This window comes from Ranitomeya variabilis, chromosome 1, assembly GCF_051348905.1.
Source record: "Ranitomeya variabilis isolate aRanVar5 chromosome 1, aRanVar5.hap1, whole genome shotgun sequence".
Classification (NCBI taxonomy): Eukaryota; Metazoa; Chordata; class Amphibia; order Anura; family Dendrobatidae; genus Ranitomeya; species Ranitomeya variabilis.
The window spans coordinates 458134404-458150021 of record NC_135232.1 but is presented as its reverse complement, the minus strand read 5'-3'; the positions used below and the strand labels follow the sequence as shown (position 1 = coordinate 458150021).

The 15618-nt window shown below is 44.7% G+C and overlaps 1 long non-coding RNA gene across 1 annotated transcript; it reads right to left on the bottom strand.

Annotated features, from left to right (window-relative positions):
• Positions 1-1663: 1663 nt before the first annotated feature.
• Positions 1664-6611, bottom strand: LOC143781887 (uncharacterized). Its single transcript, XR_013216869.1, has 4 exons — positions 5677-6611; positions 5372-5472; positions 4028-4127; positions 1664-2211 (listed from the first exon to the last, which is right to left on the bottom strand). It is a non-coding gene; the product is annotated as an uncharacterized LOC143781887 (long non-coding RNA).
• Positions 6612-15618: the final 9007 nt, after the last annotated feature.

The window sequence follows — 15618 nt, the reverse complement described above, 5'->3', positions numbered from 1 at the left end:
ATAGGATAGAAGGACAATTTTTTATCTTTTGTAATTAATAATGAAGGTCCTTCTATACAGGTAATTAATAGGATAGAAGGACAATTTTTTATTTTTTTTGTAATAATGAAGGTCCTTCTATACAGGTAATTAATAGGATAGAAGGACAATTTTTTATCTTTTGTAATTAATAATGAAGGTCCTTCTATACAGGTAATTAATAGGATAGAAGGACAATTTTTTATTTTTTTGTAATTAATAATGAAGGTCCTTCTATACACGTAATTAATAATAGGATAGAAGGACAATTTTTTTTGTAATTAATAATTAAGGTCCTTCTATACAGGTAATTAATAGGATAGAAGGACAATTTTTTATCTTTTGTAATTAATAATGAAGGTCCTTCTATACAGGTAATTAATAATAGGATAGAAGGACAATTTTTTATCTTTTGTAATTAATAATGAAGGTCCTTCTATACAGGTAATTAATAATAGGATAGAAGGACAATTTTTATTTTTTTTGTAATTAATAATGAAGGTCCTTCTATACAGGTAATTAATAATAGGATAGAAGGACTATTTTTTATTTTTTTTGAAATTAATAATGAAGGTCCTTCTATACAGGTAATTAGGATAGAAGGACAATTTTTTATTTTTTTTTTTGTAATTAATAATGAAGGACTTTCTATACAGGTAATTAATAGGATAGAAGGACAATTTTTTATCTTTTGTAATTAATAATGAAGGTCCTTCTATACAGGTAATTAATAGGATAGAAGGACAATTTTTTATCTTTTGTAATTAATAATGAAGGTCCTTCTATACACGTAATTAATAATAGGATAGAAGGACAATTTTTTTTGTAATTAATAATGAAGGTCCTTCTATACAGGTAATAGGATAGAAGGACAATTTTTTTTGTAATTAATAATTAAGGTCCTTCTATACAGGTAATTAATAGGATAGAAGGACAATTTTTTATCTTTTGTAATTAATAATGAAGGTCCTTCTATACAGGTAATTAATAGGATAGAAGAACAATTTTTTTTTTTTTTTTGTAATTAATAATAAAGGTCCTTCTATACAGGTAATTAATAATAGGATAAAAGGACAATTTTTTTTTTTTACAATTAATAATGAAGGTCCTTCTATACAGGTAATTAATAATAGGATAGAAGGACAATTTTTTATTTTTTTTGTAATTAATAATGAAGGTCCTTCTATACAAGTAATTAATAGGATAGAAGAACAATTTTTTTTTTTTTGTAATTAATAATGGTCCTTCTATACAGGTAATTAATAATAGGATAGAAGGCCATTTTTTTTTTTTTTTACAATTAATAATGAAGGTCCTTCTATACAGGTAATTAATTGGATAGAAGGACAATTTTTTATTTCTAATTAATAATGAAGGTCCTTCTATACAGGTAATTAATAATAGGATAGAAGGACAATTTTTATTTTTTTTGTAATTAATAATGAAGGTCCTTCTATACAGGTAATTAATAATAGGATAGAAGAACAATTTTTTTTTTTTTTTTTGTAATTAATAATGAAGGTCCTTCTATACAGGTAATTAATAATAGGATAGAAGGACAGTTTTTTATTTGTAATTAATAATGAAGGTCCTTCTATACAGGTAATTAATAATAGGATAGAAGGACATTTTTTTTTGTAATTAATAATGAAGGTCCTTCTATACAGGTAATTAATAATAGGATAGAAGGACAATTTTTTTATTTTTTTTGTAATTAATAATGAAGGTCCTTCTATACAGGTAATTAATAATAGGATAGAAGGACAATTTTTTATTTTTTGTAATTAATAATGAAGGTCCTTCTATACAGGTAATTAATAGGATAGAAGGACAATTTTTAATTTTTTTTGTAATTAATAATGAAGGTCCTTCTATACAGGTAATTAATAATAGGATAGAAGGACAATTTTTTATTTTTTGTAATTAATAATGAAGGTCCTTCTATACAGGTAATTAATAGGATAGAAGGACATTTTTTTTTTTTTATAATTAATAACAGAATCATAGACACAATTATAGTCAGGGAGTCAGCCGGGGTCAGATACCAGGTGATCAGTAAAAGCAGTGATGGTGGATCTGCTGGACTTCCTGCCTTTCAGATGGTTTTAGGGCAAGAGGCGCAACAAGGAAATGCTCGAGCAGCCCTGGATAATCCGCGCGGCCAGGATGATAACATCCGGCGGAAGATGGAACCTATGAGAAGAGAAGTAAATATAATGTAAGTGATGGGACTCCATATGACACAATACTACTGTGCGGTCACTGTGGCCGGGCGGCAGAGGAATATTATCACACAGAGGTCAGGGATCATTGTCAGCCATCATACATGTGAAGTCAAGGATCATTGTCAGCCATCGTACATGTGAAGTCAAGGATCATTGTCAGCCATCGTACATGTGAGGTCAGGGATCATTGTCAGCCATCATACATGTGAGGTCAGGGATCATTGTCAGCCATCATACATGTGAGGTCAGGGATCATTGTCAGCCATCATACATGTGAGGTCAGGGATCATTGTCAGCCATCATACATGTGAGGTCAGGGATCATTGTCAGCCATCATACATGTGAGGTCAGGGATCGTATGAGAATGTACAGCGCATCCACAGATAAAGGTAATGTAAGTGGTGGCGGACCCCCAATCACCACATGAATGAGGAGCCCCCACCCTCACTGCACATGTGAGTGATGGGAAGAGAGCTGAAGCATAGCAGCCATATGCAAATTATCCTGGAAGTGCACTGGGTGCGTGTCACCGCACTCAGATTCCTTCTTCCCCGCCCCAGTGCACTTCCATCCTTATTTGCATATGGCTTCTACGTTACTCTTCTCCTGACTGGCACATTGGATTTCAGCAAAGAAATTCTTTTTATTAGGGGGGACGTCCTACACCGTCATCCCACCACTCCTATATGTATCATGTGCTGACAGGTCCCCATTCCATGGAGTAGAGAGTAAATCCGCCATTATTCCCTGCTGTGTAATATCTGGATATAATGGGGGGAACATCCTACACCGTCATCCCACCACTCCTATATGCATCATGTGCTGACAGGTCCCATTCCATGGAGTAGAGAGTAAATCCGCCGTTATTCCCTGCTGTGTAATATCTGGATATAATGGGGAGAACGTCCTACACCGTCATCCCACCACTCCTATATGTATCATGTGCTGACAGGTCCCATTCCATGGAGTAGAGAGTAAATCCGCCATTATTCCCTGCTGTGTAATATCTGGATATAATGGGGGGAACATCCTACACCGTCATCCCACCACTCCTATATGTATCATGTGCTGACAGGTCCCATTCCATGGAGTAGAGAGTAAATCTGCCATTATTCCCTGCTGTGTAATATCTGAATATAATGGGGGGAACGTCCTACACCGTCATCCCACCACTCCTATATGTATCATGTGCTGACAGGTCCCATTACATGGAGTAGAGCGTAAATCCGCCATTATTCCCTGCTGTGTAATATCTGGATATAATGGGGGGAACGTCCTACACCGTCATCCCACCACTCCTATATGCATCATGTGCTGACAGTTCCCATTCCATGGAGTAGAGAGTATATCCGCCATTATTCCCTGCTGTGTAATATCTGGATATAATGGGGGGAACATCCTACACCGTCATCCCACCACTCCTATATGCATCATGTGCTGACAGGTCCCATTCCATGGAGTAGAGAGTAAATCTGCCATTATTCCCTGCTGTGTAATATCTGGATATAATGGGGGGAACGTCCTACACCGTCATCCCACCACTCCTATATGCATCATGTGCTGACAGGTCCCCATTCCATGGAGTAGAGAGTAAATCTGCCATTATTCCCTGCTGTGTAATATCTGAATATAATGGGGGGAACGTCCTACACCGTCATCCCACCACTCCTATATGTATCATGTGCTGACAGGTCCCATTCCATGGAGTAGAGAGTAAATCCGCCATTATTCCCTGCTGTGTAATATCTGGACATTCCTTGTAGACGGTCGTGTGATCGGCTCACCTGCAATCAGATCGCTGCTCGGCTCCGGCTGACTCCTAGTAGGGTCAGGGATTTCCGGGGTCACATTCTCCCCATATTCGTCGTCGCCTTCTGGTGTTTCCTAATAGATATAATAGAGATAATTAATTTGAGGGAGATTTCACTAAATCCCCAAATCCTCCAATCAGGACGGACGAAACCAACATTTACAGATGCCCCTGTTGTAACTCTGAGTCTAGAAGGTGATGGCTCCTTACCGGCAGGGTCCAACTGGCCCACCAGAGAACTGGAGGATTCTCCGGGGGCCCCAGGCACTGACACCTGCTGGCATACAGGGCCGGCAGCTGCCTAGGGCCCCTGCTGCTCCAGGGGCCCCCAGCCAGTGGCGTGTCGCTAAAAGCGGCAGACCACACAGCTGCTATGGGGCCCGTGAGTCAGGGGCACCCGCCTGATGGCAGCGGAGCAGCAGTGAGTGACAGGCAGCTGCAGCTAAAGCCTGTCCCCGCTGCTAAAAAGAAATGAATCTTCTCTCAACCCCACACCCCCATGGGCGTGGAGAGCGGTGAAGATTCATTTCACTTTAATAGCGGGCAGTGTTAGCCGCAGGCTGAGGCTAACACTGCCCCCTATCGTGGCTGGCAGACTAGGGCCCCCGCTCCCACAAGGGCCCCAGCCCACGCAGCTGCTATGGGGCCCGTGAGTCAGGGGGACCCGCGGGGCCCCAGCACTCCTCCCCAGTGTGCACCACATTCAACTGTATCGGCATCACAAATAAAAGCAATAATGGAGGAGAGAGCGTCAGACCACGCTCCATCTCCCATCATTCCCCTCTGACACTGAAGGTGTGTGATGACGTGACTTCATCGCATACCCGCTGTGTGTCGGGCAGATGGCAGTGCAGCTGCTGATACCGGAGCAGAGCCGGGATCAGCGGGGAACGAGGAGGAGAGGTGAGAATTGTGTTTGTTTATATATATCAGAGAGTGAGTCCTAGTGGCCATAAGAGTGTAGGACTGTGGGGCTAGATGATATTCTGTGGGGGGCTACATTATATTATATGAGGGGGGCTGCATTATATTCTATGTGGGGGGCTGCATTATATTATATGAGGGGGCTATATTATATTCTATGAGGGGGGCTACATTATATTATATGAGGGGGCTACTTTATATTATATGAGGGGGCTACTCCAACCACTGCTATATAATTAAGAAGTGTACGACCTTATATTATACCCTGATATTAGTGTATTTTACCCCACAATTGGTGGTCTTGTATTTATTTCTATATAGCTACCGTACATAGTGGGCCCCAAGAATGATTTTCTCTGGTGGGCCCAAGGTGCTCCGGTCCGACGCTGCTTACCTGGCGGTCCGACGAGCAGTCCGGAAGTTCTAGTACACGCAGGATTTTTTCGGCCAGTTCTGTAATATAAGCCAAGTCTCCAGATTGAGACTTTTTTCAGCCTATAAAGAAGAAAAGAAAAAAAGAAAAATCTGAGATGATTGGCGGCCATTGTATGTGTGATCTGCTCCTCTCTGCAGATACACTGACTCCATACAGGATTTGGGGACTCGTCGTGTTTTATATTGGAGGAAAGAAGAAGCTTCTGTCCCACCATTATTATCTCTGAGTATAGAGAAGTTGTGTGCGGAGCGTCCGCCACTTACCTGCTGTAGTAAAGTCTTGATGTTGTGACATAAATCTGTCAGATACTCTGACGTCAGTTGATTTTGTCGGTTTTTAGTCAGGCAATCCTTTACTAGCTGCACCACCAGCCGGTGAGTGAAGCAGAGGACGCCATCGGGTGGTAGAAGCGCAATGTTAGGGCGATTGAAGATAAGAACCTCCGATAGCGCTTGTTCCTGAAAACCGTTCAGATGTAATTCAGCCATAGTGAGAAATTGCAAATGCTCTCCGTCACTATAGAACCAAAAATGGCACCCGGAACCCTGCGCGGCTTCTATTTATAGGGGCTGTGATGTCACAATGGCCGAGAATCACCAGTGATGTCACAATGGCCGAGCATCACCAGTGATGTCATCATGGCCGAGCATCACCAGTGATGTCATCACGGAATCTTGTGATAGAATCTTCCAGCATCGGCTCTGCACAGATAGTTGCTGCCCGGCAATATTTTGGGTTTGCTCACACTTGTGTATCAATAATCCAGGAGAGTGGGACGGGTTTTTCTCACTTGTCCTCTGTGTTCTGTCCGTGTAGAATCCGTTCTGTTATTCCGCAGCTATTAATCTTTTACACAACCATTTACAGGCTCGCTCATCACTAATCCTCAGACATAGGAATGGAAATACTGGATATATTTATTACCTCACGGGTCTTTTTTTTCTCCATAGAACATTTAACTCATTGGTTGCAGAGTTTACTATTAACAACTGTGACAAATATTGAAGAGGTAATCATCAATGACCCAAGTAATCAATCATTAAAAATCATGACATCGTTAACATTAATCTTTGTGTCTTTGGAAAGTTCCATCCTTTAATTGTGAAATGCCCCTCTTTTACGTCCCCATGGTGGGCACAATGTATGAAGTAAATGAAAGAAGGCAGGAATTACATATATATATATATATATATATATATATATATATATATATATATATACACACTATTTGTAAAAAATTGCTTTAATTTGTATATATGTACAGGTGCTTCTCACACAATTAGAATATCATCAGAACGTTAATTACATCACACACAGAGTCATTACACACAGAGTGATCTATTTCATGTGTTTATGTTAATGTTGATGATAATGGCTTACAGCCAATGAAATCCCAAAAGTCATTATCTCAGTAAATTAGAATACTTTATAACACACGGCTCTGCTCCGCACACATTACACAGACGGCTCCGCTCGGCACACATTACACAGACGGCTCCGCTCGGCACACATTACACACTCGGCTCCGCACACATTACACAGACGGCTCCGCTCGGCACACATTACACACATGGCTCCGCTCCGCACACATTACACAGACGGCTCCGCACACATTACACAGACGGCTCAGCTCTGCACACATTACACACATGGCTCCGCTCCGCACACATTACACATGGCTCCGCACACTTTACACAGACGGCTCCGCTCCGCACACATTACACACGGCTCCGCTCCGCACACATTACACACACGGCTCCGCTCCGCACACATTACACACACTGCTCCGCACACATTACACACGGCTCCGCTCTGCACACATTACACACACACACGGCTCTGCACACATTACACACAGCTCCGCTCCGCACACATTACACACACAGCTCCGCTCCGCACACATTACACACACGGCTCCGCTCCGCACACATTACACACACGGCTCTGCTCCGCACACACACACACACACACACACACACACTGCTCCGCACACATTACACACGGCTCCGCTCTGCACACATTACACACACGGCTCTGCTCCGCACACATTACACACACGGCTCTGCTCCGCACACATTACACACACGGCTCTGCTCCGCGCACATTACACACACGGCTCCGCTCCGCACACATTACACACACAGCTCCGCTCCGCACACATTACACACACTGCTCCGCACACATTACACACGGCTCCGCTCTGCACACATTACACACACGGCTCTGCTCCGCGCACATTACACACACGGCTCCGCTCAGCACACATTACACACGGCTCCGCTCCGCACACATTACACACACGGCTCTGCTCCGCACACATTACACACACGGTTCCGCTCAGCACACATTACACACACGGCTCCGCTCCGCACACATTACACACATGGCTCCGCTCCGCACACATTACACATGGCTCTGCTCCGCACACATTACACACGCGGCTCCACACACATTACACAGACGGCTCCGCTCGGCACACATTACACACGGCTCCGCTCCGCACACATTACACACACGGCTTCGCTCCGCACACATTACACACACAGCTCCGCTCCGCACACATTACACACACTGCTCCGCACACATTACACACGGCTCCGCTCTGCACACATTACACACACGGCTCTGCTCCGCGCACATTACACACACGGCTCTGCTCCGCGCACATTACACACACGGCTCCGCTCAGCACACATTACACACACGGCTCCGCTCCGCACACATTACACACACGGCTCCGCTCCGCACACATTACACACACGGCTCCGCTCCGCACACATTACACACACGGCTCTACTCCATCCTCCTCTATGATACTAGGGTAAATGCTGGTTGAGCCTAGACTGTATGGGCTCCTTCTAGGTATTATATTCTTGAATATAGCAGACTTTATGGGCTGCTGCCTGGCCCTGACTGCAGCCCATAAGGCATGCCACAATAAAGACTATTCTCATCTCAACTGCCTTTAAAGTATTCTGATTCACTTCATATGCAGAATGGTAAGTGCATATCTAGTGAAGTTAGGGTTAAATACTATGTTCCAATAGCTGACAAAATATAAATTTATTTTAACCCCTTAACGACCGCCGATACGCCTTTTAACGGCGGCCGCTAAGGGTACTTAAACCACAGCGCCGTTAATTAACGGCGCTGTGGAAAAAGTGAATAGCGCCCCCCAGAGTCGGATTTTCTCTGGGGTCTCGGTTGCCGAGGGTAGCCGAGACCCCAGAGAACATGATTCGGGGGTTTTTTACCGACCCCCGAGTTGCGATCGCCGGTAATTAACCGTTTACCGGCGGTCGCAACAAAAAAAAAAAAAACGCGATGTGCCGTTTAATTTCTCTGTCCTCCGATGTGATCGCACATCGGAGGACAGAGAAATAGGGTCCCCGATGGCCCCCAATAGCCCCCCGATACTTACCTACCTCCCCCGGTGCTCCTCGTGGGTCCCCATGGGCGCCGCCATCTTTTTTCCGGGAAAAAATGGCGGGCGCACGCGCAGTACGCCTGCCGCCCGGCACCCGGAAGATCTTTGGGGTCTCGGCTGCCGGGGGTAGCCGAGACCCCAAAGAACATGATCGGGGTCTGTTTGCACCGACCCCTGTTTTGCGATCGCCGGTAATTAACAGTTTACCGGCGACCGCAAGAAAAAAAAAAAAAAAAGCGATCTGCATTTCTCTGTCCTCTGATGTGATCACACATCAGAGGACAGAGAAATAGGGGGATTCGGGGACCCTAACATACTCACCCGGTGTCCCTGGGTCCTCTTCTGTCTTCTCCTGCCAGCCGGCTTTTTCCTTATGGCGGGCGCATGCGCAGTGCGCCCGCCATCTGCTGCCATCTGCCGGCCGGCAGGAGAAGACGAGTTGGGGCTAAAATTAGGGTTAGGGTTAGGGTTAGAGTTAGAGTTAGGGTTAGGGTTAGGGCTAGAGTTAGGGTTAGAGTTAGGGTTAGGGTTAGAGTTAGAGTTAGAGTTAGAGTTAGAGTTAGGGTTAGGGCTAGAGTTAGGGTTAGGGTTGGGGCTAAATTTAGGGTTAGGGCTAGGGTTAGGGTTAGGCTACTTTCACACTAGCGTTTTTTGGCTTCCGTCGCAATGCGTCGGAGAAAAAACGCATCCTGCAAAAGTGCTTGCAGGATGCGTTTTTTCTCCATTGGCTTGCATTAGCGACGCATTGCGACGGATTGCCACATGTCGCATCCGTCGTGCGACGGATGCGTCGTGCTTTGGCGGACCGTCGGCACAAAGAAAGCTACATGTAACTTTTTTGTGCGACGTGTCCGCCATTTCCGACCGCGCATGCGCGGCCGGAACTCCGCCCCCGCCTCCCCTCACAATGGGGCAGCGGATGCGTTGAAAAAACAGCATCCGCTGCACCCGTTGTGCGTCGGCCCGGCACACTGCGATGGGCCGAGTACGACGCTAGTGTGAAAGTAGCCTTAGGCTTCTATCACACTTGCGTCGGTACGGGGCGGTCGCAATGCGTCGGCCCGACGTACCGACGCACGTTGTGAAAATTGTGCACAACGTGGGCAGCGGATGCAGTTTTTCAATGCATCCGCTGCCCAGTCTATGTCCTGGGGAGGAGGGGGCAGAGTTACGGCCACGCATGCGCGGAAATGGCGGACGCGACGTACAAAAAAAAGGTTACATTGAACTTTTTTTGTGACGACGGGGCTAAAGTTATGGTTAGGGTTGGGGCTTAAGTTAGGGTTAGGGTTGGGGCTAAAGTTAGGGTTAGAGTTGGGATTAGGGTTTGGATTAGGGTTGGGATTAGGGTTACATTTGGGATTAGGGTTAGGGGTGTGTTGGATTTAGGGTTTTGATTAGGGTTATGGTTAGGGTTGAGATTAGGGCTGTTTTGGGGTTAGGGTTGTGATTATCGTTAGGGTTGTGATTAGGATTATGGATCGGGTTAAGATTAGGGTTAGGGGTGTGTTGGAGTTAGGGTTGGAGTTATAATTTGGGGGTTTCCACTGTTTAGGTACATCAGGGGGGTCTCCAAACACGACAGCCAATTTTGCGCTAAAAAAGTCAAATGGTGCTCCCTCGCTTCTGAGCTCTGCCGTGCGCCCAAACAGTAGTTTACCCCCACATATGGGGCATCAGCGTACTCGGGATAAATTGGACAACAACTTTTGGGGTCCAATTTCTCCTGTTACCCTTGTGAAAATAAAAACTTGGGGGCTAAAAATCTTTTTTGTGGGAAAAAAAAATATTTTTTTATTTTCACTACTCTGCATTATAAACTTCTGTGAAGCACTTAAGCATTCAAAGTTCTCACCACATATCTAGATAAGTTCCTTGGGGGGTCTATTTTCCAAAATGGGGTCACTTGTTGGGAGTTTCTACTGTTTAGGTACATTAGAGGTCTGCAAACGCAACATAACGCCCGCAGACAATTCTATCAAAGTCTGCATTCCAAAATGGCGCTCCTTCCCTTCCGAGCTCTGCCGTGCGCCCAAGCAGTGGTTTATCCCCACATATGGGGTACCAGCATACTCAGGACAAATTGGACAACAACTTTTGGGGTCCAATTTCTCTTGTTACCCTTGTGAAAATAAAAACTTGGGGGCTAAAAAATCTTTATTGTTAAAAAAAAAATATTTTTTATTTTCACGACTCTGCATTATAAACTTCTGTGATGCACTTGGGCATTCAAAGTTCTCACTACACATCTAGATAAGTTCCATGGGGGGTCTAGTTTCCAAAATGGGGTCACTTTTGGGGGGTTTCTACTGTTTAGGCACATCAGGGGCTCTCCAAACGCGACATGGCGTCCGATCTCAATTCCAGTCAATTTTGCATTGAAAAGTCAAATGGCGCTCCTTTGCTTCCAAGCTCAGCCATGCACCCAAACAGTGGTTTACCCCCACATACGGGGTGTCGGCGTACTCAAGACAAATTGTACAACAACTTCTGGTGTCCATTTTCTCCTGTTACCCTTGGTAAAATAAAAATTTGGAGGCAAAAAGATCATTTTTGTAGAAAAAATGCGATTTTTTTATTTTCACGGCTCTACGTTATAAACTTCTGTGAAGCACCTGGGGGTTTAAAGTGCTCACCACACATCTAGATAAGTTCCTTAAGGGGTCTAGTTTCCAAAATGGTGTCATTTGTGGGGGGTCTCCACTGTTTAGGCACATCAGCGGCTCTCCAAACGTGACATGGCGTCCGATCTCAATTCCAGCCAATTCTACTTTGAAAAAGTAAAACGACACTCCTTCTCTTCCAAGCTCTACGGTGCGCCCAAACAGTGGTTTACCCCCACATATGGGGTATTGACGTACTCAGGAGAAATTGCACAACAACTTTTGTGGTCTAATTTCTCCTGTTACCCTTGTGAAAATAAAAATTTGGGGGCAAAAAGATCATTTTTGTAGAAAAAATTCGATTTTTTATTTTCACGGCTTTACGTTATAAACTTCTGTGAAGCACTTGGGGGTTCAAAGTGCTCACCGAATATCTAGATAAGTTCCTTAAGGGGTCTAGTTTCCAAAATGGTATCACTTGTGGGGGGTTTCCACTGTTTAGGCACATCAGGGGCTCTCCAAACGCGACATGGCATCCGATCTCAATTCCAGCCAATTCTGCATTGAAAAAGTCAAACGGTGCTCCTTCACTTCCAAGCTCTGCGGTGCGCCCAAACAGTGGTTTACCCCCACATATGGGGTATTGACGTACTCAGGAGAAATTGCACAACAACTTTTGTGGTCTAATTTCTCCTGTTACCCTTGTGAAAATAAGAATTTGTGGGCGAAAAAATCATTTTTGTGAAAACAAATGCGATTTTTTATTTTCACGGCTCTACGTTATAAACTTCTGTGAAGCACTTGGGGGTTCAAAGTGCTCACCACACATCTAGATAAGTTCCTTAAGGGGTCTAGTTTCCAAAATGGTATCATTTGTGGGGGGTTTCCACTGTTTAGGCACATTAGGGGCTCCCGAAACGCGACATGGCGTCTGATCTCAATTCCAGCCAATTCTGCATTGAAACAGTCAAACGGTGCTCCTTCACTTCCAAGCTCTGCGGTGCGCCCAAACAGTGGTTTACCTCCACATATGGGGTATCGGCGTACTCAGGAAAAATTGCACAACAAAATTTGTGGTTAAATTTCTGTTTTTACACTTGTGAAAATTAAAAAAAATGGTTCTGAAGTAAAATGTTTGCAAAAAAAAGTTAAATGTTCATTTTTTTTCTTCCACATTGTTTCAGTTCCTGTGAAGTACGTAAAGGGTTAATAAACTTCTTGAATGTGGTTTTGAGCAGCTTGAGGGGTGCAGTTTTTAGAATGGTGTCACACTTGGTTATTTTCTATCATATAGACCCCTCAAAATGACTTCAAATGAGATGTGGTCCCTAAAAAAAAATGGTGTTGTAAAAATGAGAAATTGCTGGTCAACTTTTAACCCTTATAACTAGGGTTGAGCGACTTTCATTTTTTTAAGATCGAGTCTGGTTTTGTGAAACCCGATTTAGTCCAGAGTCGAGTCGAGTGAAGTCGGCCGATTATCGCTAAAAGTCGGGGATCGACCGAAACACGAAACCCAATGCAAGTCAATGGGGAAGCATAGCCGGCAGTGAGTGGAGGCCAGGAAAACACCTACAGTGCACATTTTACTGCCAAAAACATCCATTCTTGTTTTCTGAAGCGTGTCAATCTTAATTAACTTTATAATAATAGTTGGGCACTGGAAATTGGGGGTCATTTGGCAAAAGTTGTGGGGGGGTAGGGCTGGTTCAAGGTTTTAGTGGGCCCAGGAAACATGGACTACGTGTCATGGCGGTGGAGCAGGGAGAGGTAAGTATTTCAACGTTGCAAGTGCTGTGATCCTGAGCAAGCAGGGGGGGGGCCACTCGTTCGCATTGGCACTGGCACAGGGCCCCTCAAAGTACAGCGATGTGTGTTTGCATGGCGGGGGCGCCTCCCACCAGCAGCGACACTTTTGCGTACTCTGAGGGGCCCTGTGCCAGTGACGTCGCCAACGAGTATGCCCCCCCCACCTGATGAAGGAACCTGCACTTTCATCTGCACCTTCCTCTTTGTCCCTGTGTAAGGTGGTATAACATGCGGGAAGGGGAACCTGACTTTCAGCAGGGTCAGATTCTGGCTGTGTAGAGTGCAAGGGGAATGTAGTGGTCTAGGTCAATGTACCAGCAGACTCATCTAGCAGTGGCTGGGCAATGGGCAGGATGAAGAGGAAACAGATATAGGGCCAAAGAATAAAGTAGGCTAAATGCAGTTCAAAATTGGTTACAGGACTAAACAGGCGGCATTGCTTTGTTCAGTGGAGTAGCAAACCCAAGAGCAGCAGACACTGTTTCAAGGGCCCAACCACACTACTAGGCCAAATGCAGTTTAATATCTGATAGTATAGGCCGAAAGCCAGAAGATAGAAGCTCAGCTTTATTCAGTTGAGGACAACACTAGGCAGGGGCAGACACCGTTAGTAGGCCGGAACCATCAATTTTTAAAAAAACAGCAGTTAATCAGAGCCAGAAGGTAGAAGCTCAGCTTTATTCAGTTGAGGACAACAGAAGGCAGGGGCAGACACCGTTAGTAGGCCGGAACCACCAATGTGTTTAAAAACTGCAGTTAATCAGAGCCGGAAGGTAGAAGCTCAGCTTTATTCAGTTGAGGACAACACCAGGGAGGGGCAGATACCGTTAGTAGGCCGGAACCACCATTTTTTTTTTAAAAACAGCAGTTAATCAAAGCCAGAAGGTAGAAGCTCAGCTTTATTCAGTTGAGGACAACAGAAGGCAGGGGCAGACACCGTTAGTAGGCCGGAACCACCAATGTGTTTAAAAACTGCAGTTAATCAGAGCCGGAAGGTAGAAGCTCAGCTTTATTCAGTTGAGGACAACACCAGGGAGGGGCAGATACCGTTAGTAGGCCGGAACCACCATTTTTTTTTTAAAAACAGCAGTTAATCAAAGCCAGAAGGTAGAAGCTCAGCTTTATTCAGTTGAGGACAACAGAAGGCAGGGGCAGACACCGTTAGTAGGCCGGAACCACCATTTTTTTTTTAAAAACAGCAGTTAATCAAAGCCAGAAGGTAGAAGCTCAGCTTTATTCAGTTGAGGACAACAGAAGGCAGGGGCAGACACCGTTAGTAGGCCGGAACCACCAATGTGTTTAAAAACTGCAGTTAATCAGAGCCGGAAGGTAGAAGCTCAGCTTTATTCAGTTGAGGACAACACCAGGGAGGGGCAGATACCGTTAGTAGGCCGGAACCACCATTTTTTTTAAAAAAACAGCAGTTAATCAAAGCCAGAAGGTAGAAGCTCAGCTTTATTCAGTTGAGGACAACAGAAGGCAGGGGCAGACACCGTTAGTAGGCCGGAACCACCAATGTGTTTAAAAACTGCAGTTAATCAGAGCCGGAAGGTAGAAGCTCAGCTTTATTCAGTTGAGGACAACACCAGGGAGGGGCAGATACCGTTAGTAGGCCGGAACCACCATTTTTTTTTTAAAAACAGCAGTTAATCAAAGCCAGAAGGTAGAAGCTCAGCTTTATTCAGTTGAGGACAACAGAAGGCAGGGGCAGACACCGTTAGTAGGCCGGAACCACCATTTTTTTTTAAAAAACAGCAGTTAATCAAAGCCAGAAGGTAGAAGCTCAGCTTTATTCAGTTGAGGACAACAGAAGGCAGGGGCAGACACCGTTAGTAGGCCGGAACCACCAATGTGTTTAAAAACTGCAGTTAATCAGAGCCGGAAGGTAGAAGCTCAGCTTTATTCAGTTGAGGACAACAGAAGGCAGGGGCAGACACCGTTAGTAGGCCGGAACCACGAATGTGTTTAAAAACTGCAGTTAATCAGAGCCGGAAGGTAGAAGCTCAGCTTTATTCAGTTGAGGACAACACCAGGCAGGGGCAGACACCGTTAGTAGGCCGGAACCATCAATTTTTAAAAAAACAGCAGTTAATCAGAGCCAGAAGGTAGAAGCTCAGCTTTATTCAGTTGAGGACAACACCAGGGAGGGGCAGATACCGTTAGTAGGCCGGAACCACCATTTTTTTTTTAAAAACAGCAGTTAATCAAAGCCAGAAGGTAGAAGCTCAGCTTTATTCAGTTGAGGACAACACCAGGGAAGGGCAGACACCGTTAGTAGGCCGGAACCACCATTTTTTTTTTAAAAACAGCAGTTAATCAAAGCCAGAAGGTAGAAGCTCAGCTTTATTCAGTTGAGGACAACACCA